Source organism: Antennarius striatus, chromosome 18, assembly GCF_040054535.1.
Source record: "Antennarius striatus isolate MH-2024 chromosome 18, ASM4005453v1, whole genome shotgun sequence".
NCBI classification, from domain to species: Eukaryota; Metazoa; Chordata; class Actinopteri; order Lophiiformes; family Antennariidae; genus Antennarius; species Antennarius striatus.
This window is the reverse complement of record NC_090793.1, coordinates 7,233,106-7,246,991: the sequence shown is the minus strand read 5'-3', so window position 1 is coordinate 7,246,991 and position 13,886 is coordinate 7,233,106. Positions and strand designations below refer to the sequence as shown.

The 13,886-nt window shown below is 42.2% G+C and overlaps 1 protein-coding gene across 2 annotated transcripts in view; it reads right to left on the bottom strand.

Moving 5' to 3' along the window:
- The window catches only part of gpc5c (glypican 5c), a 95,944-nt gene that overhangs the window by 38,822 nt on the left and 43,236 nt on the right, over window positions 1-13,886 (bottom strand). The gene's annotated exons all lie outside the window — the stretch shown is intronic.

The following is a 13,886-nucleotide window of genomic DNA, read 5'->3' as shown; positions in this document are numbered from 1 at the left end:
CAAACAGGTTTTGCCAACAATTTTACTGGCTTTGCGTTTTGACATTTTTCCATGTACACAGAAAACTAAACAGAACAAAAGTTGTTGTTGAATTGGTCTATATCATCCTAAACATCACTACATCTGAGTTTACTGCTATCTTATTAGGTGACAAAAAAACAAGAGAGATTATATATTTTTTTTAAAGTTGTCATGGGCCATGATTACATGAAAACGACTAACTGCAGGCTTGTGTCATTTCATCCATGACGTTCACATTTATGACTCTTTACACTTTTATGTCATGGACTCCACCTGAGGCATGACACCTGTGCTTAGCTGGCCAAAAACTGCCTTTGTGGTGCTGTGAACCAATGAAATATGGCTGTTTATGGCTGTGTGGTTGGGTTGGAATTACACACCACAATGTTGGGTTCAACTGTTTTCACACTTCTTAAGAATTCCCCAGGTGACTTTAGAAAGACCAATCTGTTTTACTGAGCAGTTACACTGTAACAGCTATATGGTTGAAGCTCCAGTGGTCCAATTACTCATGGCTATTACGCACCAAAAACCTGTCCTCTGCAGAGCAATAAAGGTGCTGTACTTATGAATAGCTCCCTTCATTCAGGATGCTTGTTTCCTTTTCTTTTTTCAATCAATACCAATATTCTTCTCTATCCTGTTTCAGTTTGCCCATCACTGCCAACACTTATCTCAGTGACTGAGCACTCCTCCGAGGCATCTTGCTTTGAAAAATTCTCATTAAATTCAGATTTCCTTTAATTTCTGTTGTGTATACTTCTCATATTTACAGTTGTTATAGGTCCATATGGTGAAGCAAAGCCGCTTTTCACAAATTTTTATTTTTTTTGTGTCTGTTTGTGCACTCAGCACTAGTGTGGTGGTTGCCAACTCGATGTGTCTGAATTTTCGCTGGTAGGAGATGAATGTTGACCCCAGTCCCTTAGAGGAAGCAGACCACGGCGGTGGGGTGATTCAGTCCAATGCTAATAGCAGGCTAGAAGTCTCTTTACAATTGGATATCAAAAATTATTACAAGTTTGGATGTGTGTGTGTGATGATGTGTGTGATGGTGTGTGTGATGGTGTGTGTGATGGTGTGTGTGTGTGTGTGTGTGTGTGTGTGTGTGTGTGTGTGTGTGTGTGTGTGTGTGTGTGTGTGTGTGTGTGTGTCTGTGTATAGAAAGTAAGACTGCTTTTTCCAGAAGGAAAAATATACTCATCCATTTTTGTGTAACCACTTATCCAGTGCAGGTTCAGGAGGAGGTGGAGCCTTTTGGACAACAGATAGGATAAAATCACCACTTAATCATAGCGCAAACACACAGTGACAAAGAACCATTTACATTCACACTTACCAACAATTTAGGGTCCCCAGCTGTGAACTGTGATTTTTGTGTGTTTTTTCAACCCAGTCACATGGCAAATATATAAACTCCTGGACACTCTTTCTGGATGGATCATGTCTTTAAAATGCACGTTTGGGAATTGTCTAAGGTGGCAAGTCAGCCCAGGAGCAGGCTGCTTCAACAGGTACCTTGGGTGTTCACTTCAAAATACCTTAGTGTACTCTCCAGGTCACTGTGACCTGGGCCAACCCTGAGAAGACTCAGACAGCAGACACGGAGTAAGAGGAAGGGCAATGAGTTTAAAGAAAGGAAAATCAGAGATGTGAAAATCTTCTATGACTAAGCACAGTGACTCAGATAAACTTTCACACAGTCGCAAACTGTGATTACCTTGTACCCTGGAGGCTTTTGGTATGGATCATTTGGGATATTTTACTCATCTATTGTCACTCTATTTGCAGACTTTGTAGTTTAAATTATCTAGCATGGCTTATCATTACTCCATTATTGGCTTACACAGAGCCACACGTTTCATTTCAATACTACTGCAGGCTAATAACCACATATTTGTAATTGACTTGCTCTGGAAAACAAACTGCTTTTCCTCGTATTCTGTCCGTTTTTCACTGTATTTCTCTTATCCATGTGCTTGTGGAGGCAAACTCTGGCTTTAGCCTTCCATAGGAAATCACTCATCCAACACACACTCTCATTACATATTGGATCTGGTACAGTTCTCACACAGGAATGGCATGAAGCAAAAGTTACTGTTCTTGGGCCTACTTTCAATATACAACAGAGACAATCCCATCAGAGATAGCTTCCAGTGTAACATTGGAGTAAAATGTGCATTCACACTGCACCCATGTGGACAATATTAAGTACTGCATGTCTTTACTATCCAATGGGGCCAATACTCTCTCAGCAGAAGGTTTTAATGTTATTCTCTGAGTAAGATTTGGCTCCCATGAATCCGTTTCAAACAAGGCTTCTGTGCTCAAAACCTTCAAATAGAGAAAGTTGTGCTCAAAGATGACCAAATATAAAAAATATTAAATCAAATCATATAATTTAAAAGGCCCGTTAATAGATATATCACTTTCATTATTATGTTCATGACATCCGTCTGTGGCATAGTAGTCTCAAACGGGATGTTTAACTTTCTATCTTTTGCCTTCAGCTGTAAAATTATAGTATGTGTCAGGACATGATGATGTATGGGTTTTTTAACTTCTGTGTAGCTCCCATTCCACCACTTCAAATCAATGTGAATGCTTACATGAAAGGTAAATAGATTGAACAATGAAGATATGTCCTTAGTCTGTCCGTCAATAATGCAAGAAACAAATGAAAACAAAGAAAGGGTATTTAAAATATAAATCATCTCTGATGGCAGTTATGGAAATTACGACTGTAAGTGGGCCGTGGTTTGCTTCCCTCGCATATACATGCCAGACCGTCCCAACCATGTCTGTCACTGGGTGTAACTGCTCTCCACCTCTACAGAATGTGTCAGTGCTGCCAGTGTAGCAGCAGGCAGACGACAGACTACGTCAACAGACCACACAGACTTCTGGGAAAAGACCGCACAGCTCCATTAAATTGGCAAATAAATCATGTCAGTCACACCCATGAACGCAAATTACTTGCATGAGCATCATCTTCAGCTCAAGACAACAGTGTTTACCCTGCATGCAGGGTCACATATTACTCAGATGCCCTACTTCCTGTCCGAAGTTCTCCCAGTCATATCTAGTTTCTTTCTTTTCTTGAATTATAGAGTAACTTACACAAATGTGTGTTTGAATTGTTACAGATCAAATTTTTGGAAGTAAGAAGGAAATTTGGCTTTTTAATACATCTTGCATGCAATACAATATTTTGGCATTTACCAATGTTATTGTGACAGTGTCACATGATTGGTTAAATTACATTGCAGTTCATATGGAAACAATTTCACTATTTTTGTTTTCTTCATTGATTGGAGCCAAAGTTGTAATTTAAATATACTACTTGTATAGCCTGGACCTGGTTTTAATTTTCACTCCACACTAAAAATCAACATGCTGCACTATTACCAAGTGATACTATGAAACAAGGAACTTGGGTATACTATAGTGTAGTGTAGTATAGTAAAGTATAGTACAGTACAGTACAGTACAGTACAGTACAGTACAGTACAGTACAGTACAGTACAGTACAGTACAGTACAGTAGAGTAGAGATTGCTCTGGTTGCACTAATTAGTCACGATGCATCTTGACGCCTCATCAAGTCATGCGTAATGTGAAGCATACACGTGTCAATAACACTGAGCGCCCAATAGGGGGAAGCCTTAGTCAGTTAAAATTTAACAAGGAGTTTAAGGACATTATGACCAGGAGTCAAGGAGAAATAGAGAATTTATGTAAAGGAAAGTCAAAGGGAATCAAGCACATATAAAGGTCACACCTAATCTCACATTTATAAAGACAGTGGAATGATGTGAGAACTAAAGAATCTTCTTCTCCTTTTGGCTTTTCCCTTCACTGCCCACCACAGCAAATCAGTTGCCTCGATTTAACCACGACTTCTGCATCCTCCTCTCTGACACCAACTACCTTTCATGTCCTCTTTCACTACATCCATAAACCTCCTCTTTGGTCTTCCTCTAGGCCTCCTGCCTGGGAGTTCAAAACTCAGCATCCTTCTACCAATATATTCACTATCTCTCCTCTGGACATGTCCAAACCATCTCAGTCTGGCCTCTCAGACCTTATCTCCAAAACCTCTAACATGTTTTATCCCTCTGATGTAATCATTCCTGATCCTACCCATCTTGGTGACTCCCAAAGAGAACCTCGGCATCTTCAACTCTGCTACCTCCAGCTCTGTCTCCTGTCTTTTCCTCAGTGACACTGTCTCTAGACCAAACAACATCGTTGGTCTCACTGCAGTTTTGTACACCTTTCTTTTCATTTTAGCTGAAACTCTTCTATCACACATCACACCTGACACTTTTCTCCACCCGTTCTATCCTGCCTGTACACACTTCTTCACCTCTTTTCCACACTCTCCATTGTTCTGGACTGTTGACCCTAAGTACTTAAAATCCTCCACCTTCTTGATCTCTTCTCCCTGTAACCTCACTCTTCCACTTGGGTCCCTCTCATTCACACACATGTACTCTGTCTTACTGCAGCTAACCTTCATTCCTCTCCTTTCCAGGACAAACCTCCACCTCTCTAGCTTCTCCTCCACCTGTTCCCTCCTCTCACTGTAGATCACAATGTCATCTGCAAACATCATAGTCCATGGAGATTCCTGTCTAACCTCGTCTGTCAGCCTCTCCATCACCATAGCGAACAAGAAGGGGCTCAGAGCTGATCCCTGATGCAGTCCCACTTCCCCCTTGCACTCCTCTGTCACACCTACAGCACACCTCACCATTGTCTTACAGTCCTCATACATGTCCTGCATCACTCTAACATACTTCTCTGCCACTCCAGACTTCCTCAAGCAATACCACAGTTCCTCTCTGGGCACCCTGTCAAAGTAAATACTGCATCTGTAGTACTGTTTTTTGGCATGAAACCAGACTGCTGCTCACAAATGCTCAATTCTGCCCTTAGTCTAGCTTCCACTACACTTTCCCATTACTTCGTTGTATGGCTCATCAGCTTTATTCCTCTGTAGTTGCCACAACTCTGCACATCTCCCTTGTTCTTAAAAATGGGCACCAACACACCTCTCCTCCATTCCTCAGGCATCTTCTCACTATCTCACTAAGATCTTGTTGAACAACCCAGTCAGAAACGTTACCGCCACTTCTCCTAGACACTTCCATATCTCCACAGGTATATCATCAGGACCAAGTGCAGTTCCACCCTTCATCCTCTTCAATGCCCTCCTCATTTTCATCGGCACCCTGTAGGTGAGCAGCACTGATGGTGGTCGTTGTTAACCCGGGCCTTGACCGATCCAGTATGGAAGTCATAGATTTGATTTGCATGTTTTATTTGGCAAAAGTTTTGCGTCGGATGCCCTTCCTGACACAACGTTCTGTATTTTTCTGAGCTTGGGACCGGCACAATAAGACACTGGCTTGTGCCCTCTTGCAGCTGTATTATGTGTTATGTGAGAAATAAAGAATGAAAGGAAGAAAGACAGAAAGAAAAGAAGACATGTAGCACATGTACACTAATTAATTATCACAGTTAATTGTCATAATATCAACTTGGGTTCAGTCAGAATATCTGGGCTCAGCTGTAGGAGTGGAGAGAGGAAGAGACTGAAAATAAACTTGTGTTATTTTAAATGGTACCACATAATGAAAAAACATGGAACAACAAAAGGGAATTGCCATTGACATATCCAGAAAAGAAATTTCAAACTTAAAACAGCTTTCAAGGAATGCCAGTGTCTTCTTGCGCCAATCCCAAGCAGGTGTGCAAGTTGGTCCATTCTTTGTTTCAGAGCACACAGTGTACACAGGCAAATCTCCAGCCCATTTCAAGACAATGTAAACATCTTGTTCCCATTTGTCTTCAGGCTTGTGCTTGCCATACAGCCTCCAAACTTGAAGGTGTGACTTGTTTGTCGTAGTGCATTTTGTTTCTCTCACCTTTTTTTGCAGCATTCTTAGATGCTACCTGGAAGTTTTCTTCAAGACAAGATCGAGACGTTCAATATAAGGAATGAGAAATGGACTGATTTCTCTGCTGAGGCAGACCAAAGGCAAGGTCTACTGGAAGCTTTGGTGAAAGACTAAACATCAATGCACAAGGCGTAAAGCCAGTGACGTCATTCTGAGTGCAGTTGTATGCATGCTCTAGAGGCTTCATATACTCTTTCCATTTGTTCTTCTGCTTTGGTTCCAAAGTTCCAAGCATGCCAAGGAGCGTGCTGTTGAACCTCTCAACTGGATTTCCCCTCGGATGATAGGGGGTTGTCCGAGTCTTTTCCGTCCCAGTGAGTTGGCCAAGTTTTTTGATAATTTTGACTTGAAGTTGGGTCCTTGAGCGGTGTGGAGATGCTCGAGTATTCCATAGCACACTATGAAGTTCTCCCACAAACACTTTGCCACTGTCATGGCCTTTTGGTTTGCTGTATGTATGGCAACAGAATATTTTGTGAAGTGGTCAGTAAGAACAAGAATGTCCTTTGTGTTGCTCTTGTCTGGTTCAAGTGAAAGATAGTCCATGCAAACCAACTCAAGGGGACAAGTGGTCTTTATATTAACTAAAGGTTTATCTTTTAGGGAGCACTTTGCGTCTCAAACATGATTTTGAACTCTACATCAGTTGCCACATGAGGCCAGAAGAATCTGGAGCATACAAGGTCGAAAGTGTGCTTGATACCTATATGACCCATGTCAACATGCAGGCTTGTTAGAACAACCAATCTCAGCTCCCTGGGCAGCACCAGCTGGAGCGAGGCTCGTTCCCCGTTCCACCTCCACCAGTACAAGGTGTCCTCGTGCAGCTCAAGGTGATTCAGCTCCCTCAACAAAATAGCTAGGCTTGGAAGTTCATGTCTTGCAGTGGGAGGCACTTTTTCTCAAGTCTCAATCTGGTGAATCACATCTCTTAGAGATGGATCAGCATGTTGCTGTTCTTTGAGGTCCAGACGTGACAAGGAAGCAACAACTGATAGCCCATGGTTGGTTTCACTGGCATAACAATCTGGAATGGCTTCAGCTGACAGGCTCAAAGACTCAACCAAGGTGACAGGACTCTCTGCTGAACTGGCTGGAAACAAGGCAGCGATGACAAATAGCAGACAAAACATCAGGGTCCACTTCCTCTACTTCACCTGGTTCACTCATGGTGAATTTGTTGATTTGATGATAAATCATCAGCGTCAGAGTTCCACTTTCCAGATCTTTACTGTAGTTTAAAGGTGTAGGTGGACAGGGCAGCGAGCCACCTGTGGCTGGCCGCGTCTAACTTTGCTGATGTTAACAGGTAAGTTAGGGGATTGTTGTCGGTTACCATTATAAAACTGGCCCCATACAGGTAGTTGTGCAGTTTCTCCGTCCTACTCCACTTCAGAACAAGGAATTATAGCTTGTGTGCGGGGTAACTGGATTCGCTTGCCGATAAGTCACAGCTGGCATACACAATCACGCTCAGCTGACCTTCCTGCTTTTGATACAATGCAGCTCCCAGTCCAGTTGTGCTGGCGTCAGTGTGGAGGATTTAAGGTAGCTTGGGATCAGCAAAGCCAAGGACCGGAGAGCTTGTCAGTTTTGCTATGAGCATTTTGCATCTTGAAGTTGGGCTGAATGTGGTTTTGATCTGGACTTGGGCATAGACATACCCTTTTATGAATGTCCAAGGTTTTGGAGATTAAGTCAGAGAGGCCAGACTGAGATGGTTTGGACAATATACTGTATTTACTATGTCTCCAGAGGAGACATAGTGAATATATTGGTAGAAGGATGCTAAGTTTTGAACTGCCAGGCAGGAGGCCTAGAGGAGCACCAAAGAGGAGGTTTATTGATGTAGTGAAAGAAGACATGAAGGTAGTTGGTGTGAGAGAAGACGATGCAAGACAGGGTTAGATGTAGGCAATTGATTCGCTGTGGCGACCCTGAAGGGAAAAGCCGAAAGGAAAAGAAGAGTCTGTTAGTAAATAATGCAGGCCACGTCACAATTAAGGACGTTTCACATATTGTACAATATTATGTGTGTCCCTTTATAAAGTGCTTGACCAAAGTTTCACTTGCAAACGCACACATTTAGAGAAACGGGCGTAAATGAGCGTGCTAACCCTATTGTTAGCATTGTTAGCATACAGTTCAAAGCTAATTGTTAGTAGAACTCTCTAGTTCCGAAGTTTAACGAACTTGACTGCTTCTTTTTCCGGCATTGGTAGTCGGCTCCCATAAGTTGACATTCGTTTCACAAGTTAATGAAGTTTCAGGTGTTGACACAGCGAAATGATCACTTTTAACTTGCAGCATTGTCTGTCTCCTCATGCTCTCTCTCACATCACCTGACTGACTTCCTATAATGCCATTTTAAGGACACTGGTAGACTGGGTGGGATCATGTGACAGTCCGTAACGAGGCCCAGACTGTCGCTAGGAGACAGCTAGAAGATCCAAATGAGCTGTTTTTCCACCCGGGTTACACATACAGCAATAGGTCTCTTATCTGCCAGTCACATGCTAACATGCCGAGAAGGGCATGGATAACTGAGGTGAGAGGTCTGCGGAGGAAGCTAAAGGGGGAGGGGGAAAGTTGGGGGGAAGGTGCTGTGTGGAAGGGCAGACAAGGGCAGGCAGGGGCAGAACCAGGAGAGTAAACTATTTGCCGGAACACAGATGGTTGAAATGGATTGTGATCCTCTGGGGTGGTATGACCACCTGTTTGTCCGTCTGTCTGATCTGGGCCACGACGGTTTGAACTTAGGTTTAAGGGTGATGACTTCAGTGTAAACAAACAAAACAAAAACAAAACAAAACAAAACAAAGAATTTCATATAGAGGAAACTAGATGAAGTAGAGACCATGAATCAATGGCAACATATTGTCCATCTTGAACACGAGGTATGTGCTGCCTGTTTAAGCAAGTCATCCACTCTCAGCTCAAACATACAGTAAATTTTACTGGGGGAACCAGCATACTCAGACGTACCCACACCGACAGTAGAGAGGGCTGGCCAGGGTGTTGAGTGAAGGGGTCAGGGGTCAGACTATCTGCTGCTGCAGAGGGCATGTAAGAGCAGAACTCACACCTGTCCTCTCCCACAAACACATGTGTGTCCACGCACGACATACACAGACACATACACACTTATAGATGGGCACCCAAGAACATATAGATATAGACAGCAGAATGGCCTATATAGGATTATACTGCAGCTAATTTCTTCTGAGGTCAGGTACGAGTACGATAAAGTGAGTGCATTGTAATTGGAAAAAAGGGCAAAGGTCAGGGAGTGAACCAAATGAAACCAGGCAGATATTTGCATTGAAATGCATTTGAGGAAAATGCCAGAAACTATTTTCTGTCCTTTGTCCCACATCCATCTTTGTTTAGTGGTTCAAATTCTGAAGCTGCACTGACGTAAGTCACAAACATCCGGACAACACTCAGTGTTGCCTTTAATGTACAAGCAGCAATAAATGTAATTGGAAAATACTTCATTAAACATTTAGTGGCATTTTGCAGCATTTACCAGCAATTTGGTCTTGTCTAATGAATTGTAAATGTTTGATTAAAACAAATTGTCAATGCTTTTTTACTGTCATTGCTACACCCGTGGGTAGATGTTCTGTTTCACATTTGATTTTGTCTTTCTCTCACGTAAATACAAGCAGAATGTCAAACATAAGCATAAGCGTCGCATGGATTCACAGATCCTTGTCTTTCATAAAAATTTGGTGCTTTTTTTAATATGTAACATGATACAGAGAGTTAAATTATTATTAGACTGGATGTGTTTTACATTTTGTATGTTTTAGTTGACCAGCAGATAGTAGCAAAGCTCAAAGTTTAGAACTTATTAACACCTTGTGCTGTTTTGCCAGCTGGCTGGAACAATATAATAAATAACTATCAAATTATTACTGTAATCCTGTTATGGCGCATTAACTCCTGTAATCCTGTGGGATGTTTCTAATACGGATATTCTGTAAATTTTAAAACCCTAACTCTATTTCAAAATCACATGAGATGATCAGTATATTAGAAGCCACCTGATGACGCAACAACTGCCATGAGAAAATGATGACCAAGATCACATCAATGAGCAAAAAAACAACAACATACATGTATTTACTTTTATATCATTTTTGTGTCAAGAGACACATCAACTACACCTTGTCCCTGAATGCATCATGGGTACTGTCCTGCAAGTCTGCTTTTACTATATACACACAAATTGATTTGCTGGTAAGGAATGCGTCGTTGCGCATTTGGCAACAGGGTCTTCTCCTTCTTCTTTTCCTTTCGGCTTTTCCCTTCAGGGGTCGCCGTGTATAATATGTGTGGAGGTGGGATGGGGGGGTGGGGTGGACTTTCCCTTCAATCTATAACTCTTCCGTGTGGAGGCCGCATTCCCAGCACCACTCAGAGGGGCTCCAGTGAGCGAGCCATGACACCAAACCCACCCGGAATTCTAGGAACGTTTTTCCTGTGGTTTCAGGTTACCCCCCCAAACACACACACACACACACACACACACACACACACACAAACACACACACACACACACACACACACACACACACACACACACACACACACATCACAGGAACAACACGCTCCACACTAGTGTACTGTACTTTTGTTGTTTGTACAGAGCTGGTTTTATTGGCTTTTCCTCCCTCCTCCCATGTCCGTCATTCATTTTGAACTCACATACTCATCCTTAGAGTTGGAGCCAGATGCTTAAACATCCAACAGGATTCAAGTGAGACCTCTAGTTCGACCACACACTGAAAACAAACCGGAGCGAACATTCATAATAAAACTCCACTGGAAATACTGCCCATGCTGGCATGGGCCCCAAATTGAGAATCAGACACATTCGTAACGGTCGAATCCAAACAAAAACTAATTACACTCACTGGAACTCTGACATCTGCAAAGTCCGCCGCGTTCCAAAAATAGTCATGTGGAGCGAGTCGTATGTGATCACACTATATGATGCATGTTGTCCGTGTGAATGTTTAAATCGAATGCTGTGTGAGTCTCATTGACATGGTGTGATGGTCTATAGGCTTTAATCCCCCGTTCGCACGGCTACAGTCCAGGCTGCGCGTTTGAATAAAAGCAGAGGTTTAAAAGTGGATTTCTCTGCCTTTGAAGAGTGCTAATATGCACACCGATCTAAGGGAGACGGTAAAAGTGTGTGTTACCGATAGGGTAGACCTCAAAATAGACAAGGCCTTTATCAAAACAACTCTCTTTGTTTCAATAAGTGCTCAACATTCCTTCTAATAGAATGGTGTAGATATAGAATATGGTGATAACTACATATTTGATTTTGCACATTATTTTTAAAAAAAAGTGAAATTCTTGAAAAAAATCCATCAAGAAGTAGATGTTGACTTAGGCAGAGGAGGTTCAGGCATTGCATCATAAAGATAAGCATCTCAGTGCCGAGCAGCCAGTGCCTCATTGCGAGGCCAAGTTGTGTTCCAACAGCACTTTTAGCACATAGGATGAAGAAGCACGAAGCATGAAGCACAAAGACTCGTCCTGAACGTTTTCATTGTGCTCATTATGTGTAATTTTTATGTGACTGATGTCAGGAAAGAGACTTTTTCTGAGAGTTTTGTTTATTTCTTTTCCTTGCCAATAGAGTTACAAAAAATGCTAACACAACTTTTTCACACACACTCACTGCTAACTGGCACCCAGTGACTTACAGAAGCAAATCAGGCTCAAAGTCAGCTGCACTTCCTTCTGCCACTGATCAACATTTCTTTTATCCATCTATCAGCCCCTCTCCATCCATTCCCAGCATGCTTATGGCTTTATTTCTCATCAATGTCTACTTCTTAGAATTTTAGCCTCAGTATCTTGCGAGGACAGGGTTTTAGTGGGTCAACTTCTCCTAGTAGGAATAGCTCCTGTAAAATATGCCATTCTATTGTGGTGCTTTATATGAGCTCTAACCACTCTGACTGCTGGACACACAACAGAAGCATCGGGGCCATAAAGGCTGTGTCCATCCTATGAAAGTGATGAGAATAAGGCTAAAAAGAGTTGGAAGGCAGACAGTAAAACTTTAACTTGAGGAGGCTGAAACTCATAAACACTTCTCACTAAGAAACATGTTAAAGCTCAGATTGGCAAATAATTGCAGGGGGAGGACTGCGCAATTGCATTTGCTTGCACACAACTATTTATCAGATGCTTTTACCACTATTGTTTATGCAGCCTTCAGATATAGAAATACCATAACGCCAAACAGAATACAAGCATTTGAGTGGAGAGAGTAAATAACTCTTACATAAGAGCAGAGCGGTCGTTTTTGTTTTCCTGTACTCTTATGCGCACACGCACACACACACACACACACACACACACACACACACACACACACACACACACACACACACACACACACACACACACACACACACACACACACACACAAACACACACACAGACACACACACACACTTAAAACAGAGAGGCAGACATTAAGACAAGAAATGTAGCAATGTCGACTGGGTCATGCTGAGGTCCCAGGCAGCAGCACAGGGTTATGGGAAAGGGATGGGCCAAAAGAATCAGTGATAAGGAGAAGTAGAAGAGACAAATTGTTTTCCTATTGTAGCGCTATTGCATCATGTCTGTCTTCATGTCTACATTTTATAGACTACACTACCTAACAGGCAGCATCTGAGCTGTTTGCCTCTGTAACAACACTTCTTTGCCACACAAATGCAGGCCCACACAGAAAAAATGTCCATTCCCCTGCATCTAGTTATTAATTTATTTTCCCCTCTGGTAGAATTTCATCATCCAATTCCTTTGCATTTTGTGAAAATGAGCTCCTTTGACCCAAGAGACTGACACAGACACGGCAGGGAAAGGGGGGTGGAGGGGAGGGGGGGTAATGAACTGATGGGACTTGAAGAAGAACATAAAGTAAGTGTGAAGGGTGAGGGCTTTGCCCATTGCAGAGTTCTCCCTGCAATAACACAATGGATTCCAGATGTCAAAATGATAAACAAATGGGTTGTCATAACCATATAAAAATGCAAGGCATTCAGAAGCTCTCACACTGTAGGTATTGTCTGCGGGTCGTCCCCTACGCGCTAATCCAAAACTTTAAACTGAGTTATTAGTTTTCCACTCATATTAAAAGAAACACACACACACATAAACACACACATGCATGACACACCCACGCATTAATACACACACACAAGCAAAGATCTCACCCCTTTCTTTTCCTCCCTACAGAATATACACTGTGCCTCTATACAAAACATAAATCAGCCAAATACAAAGTGAATCCCTTAAGAGGTTGGAAATCATAAATAAATGTCATCAATGCTGAAGAGCCAGACTCCTTTTAAATCATCTTTTTTACAAAGGCACTCTGGAGTTAGACTTCAGTTTAAACAGGAAGACTTCCTCGTTCCATCTGCTCTATTTGTTTTACTTGTTTCTATTATACCATCATCTCAGAATGTTAAGTGGAAACATCTTCCTAGTTCATTCATTCATTTTTAGACGAGATCATTATTGATTGTCTCGTCTGATTTACCTGCTTATCTAGATCCGGGTTACGGGTTTAAGATGGAGCCGATCCCAGCTGACTATGGTTGGACTCAGGGTACACCCTAGATAAGTCGCCAGTTTATGTCTGAGTCACACGTAAAAAGACAACGATTCACACTCATGGTCATACCTACAGTCAATCTAGGGTGACCAATTCACCTACGTGCATGTTTTTGGTGTCAGGAGGAAGTCGGAGTACCCAGTGAGAACACATGCATATATACATGATCCCAAGTGGAGACAAACCAAGGACTTTTTCGCTATGAGGCAATGACGCTATCCAGAGTTTGATTTGTTGCAAGGA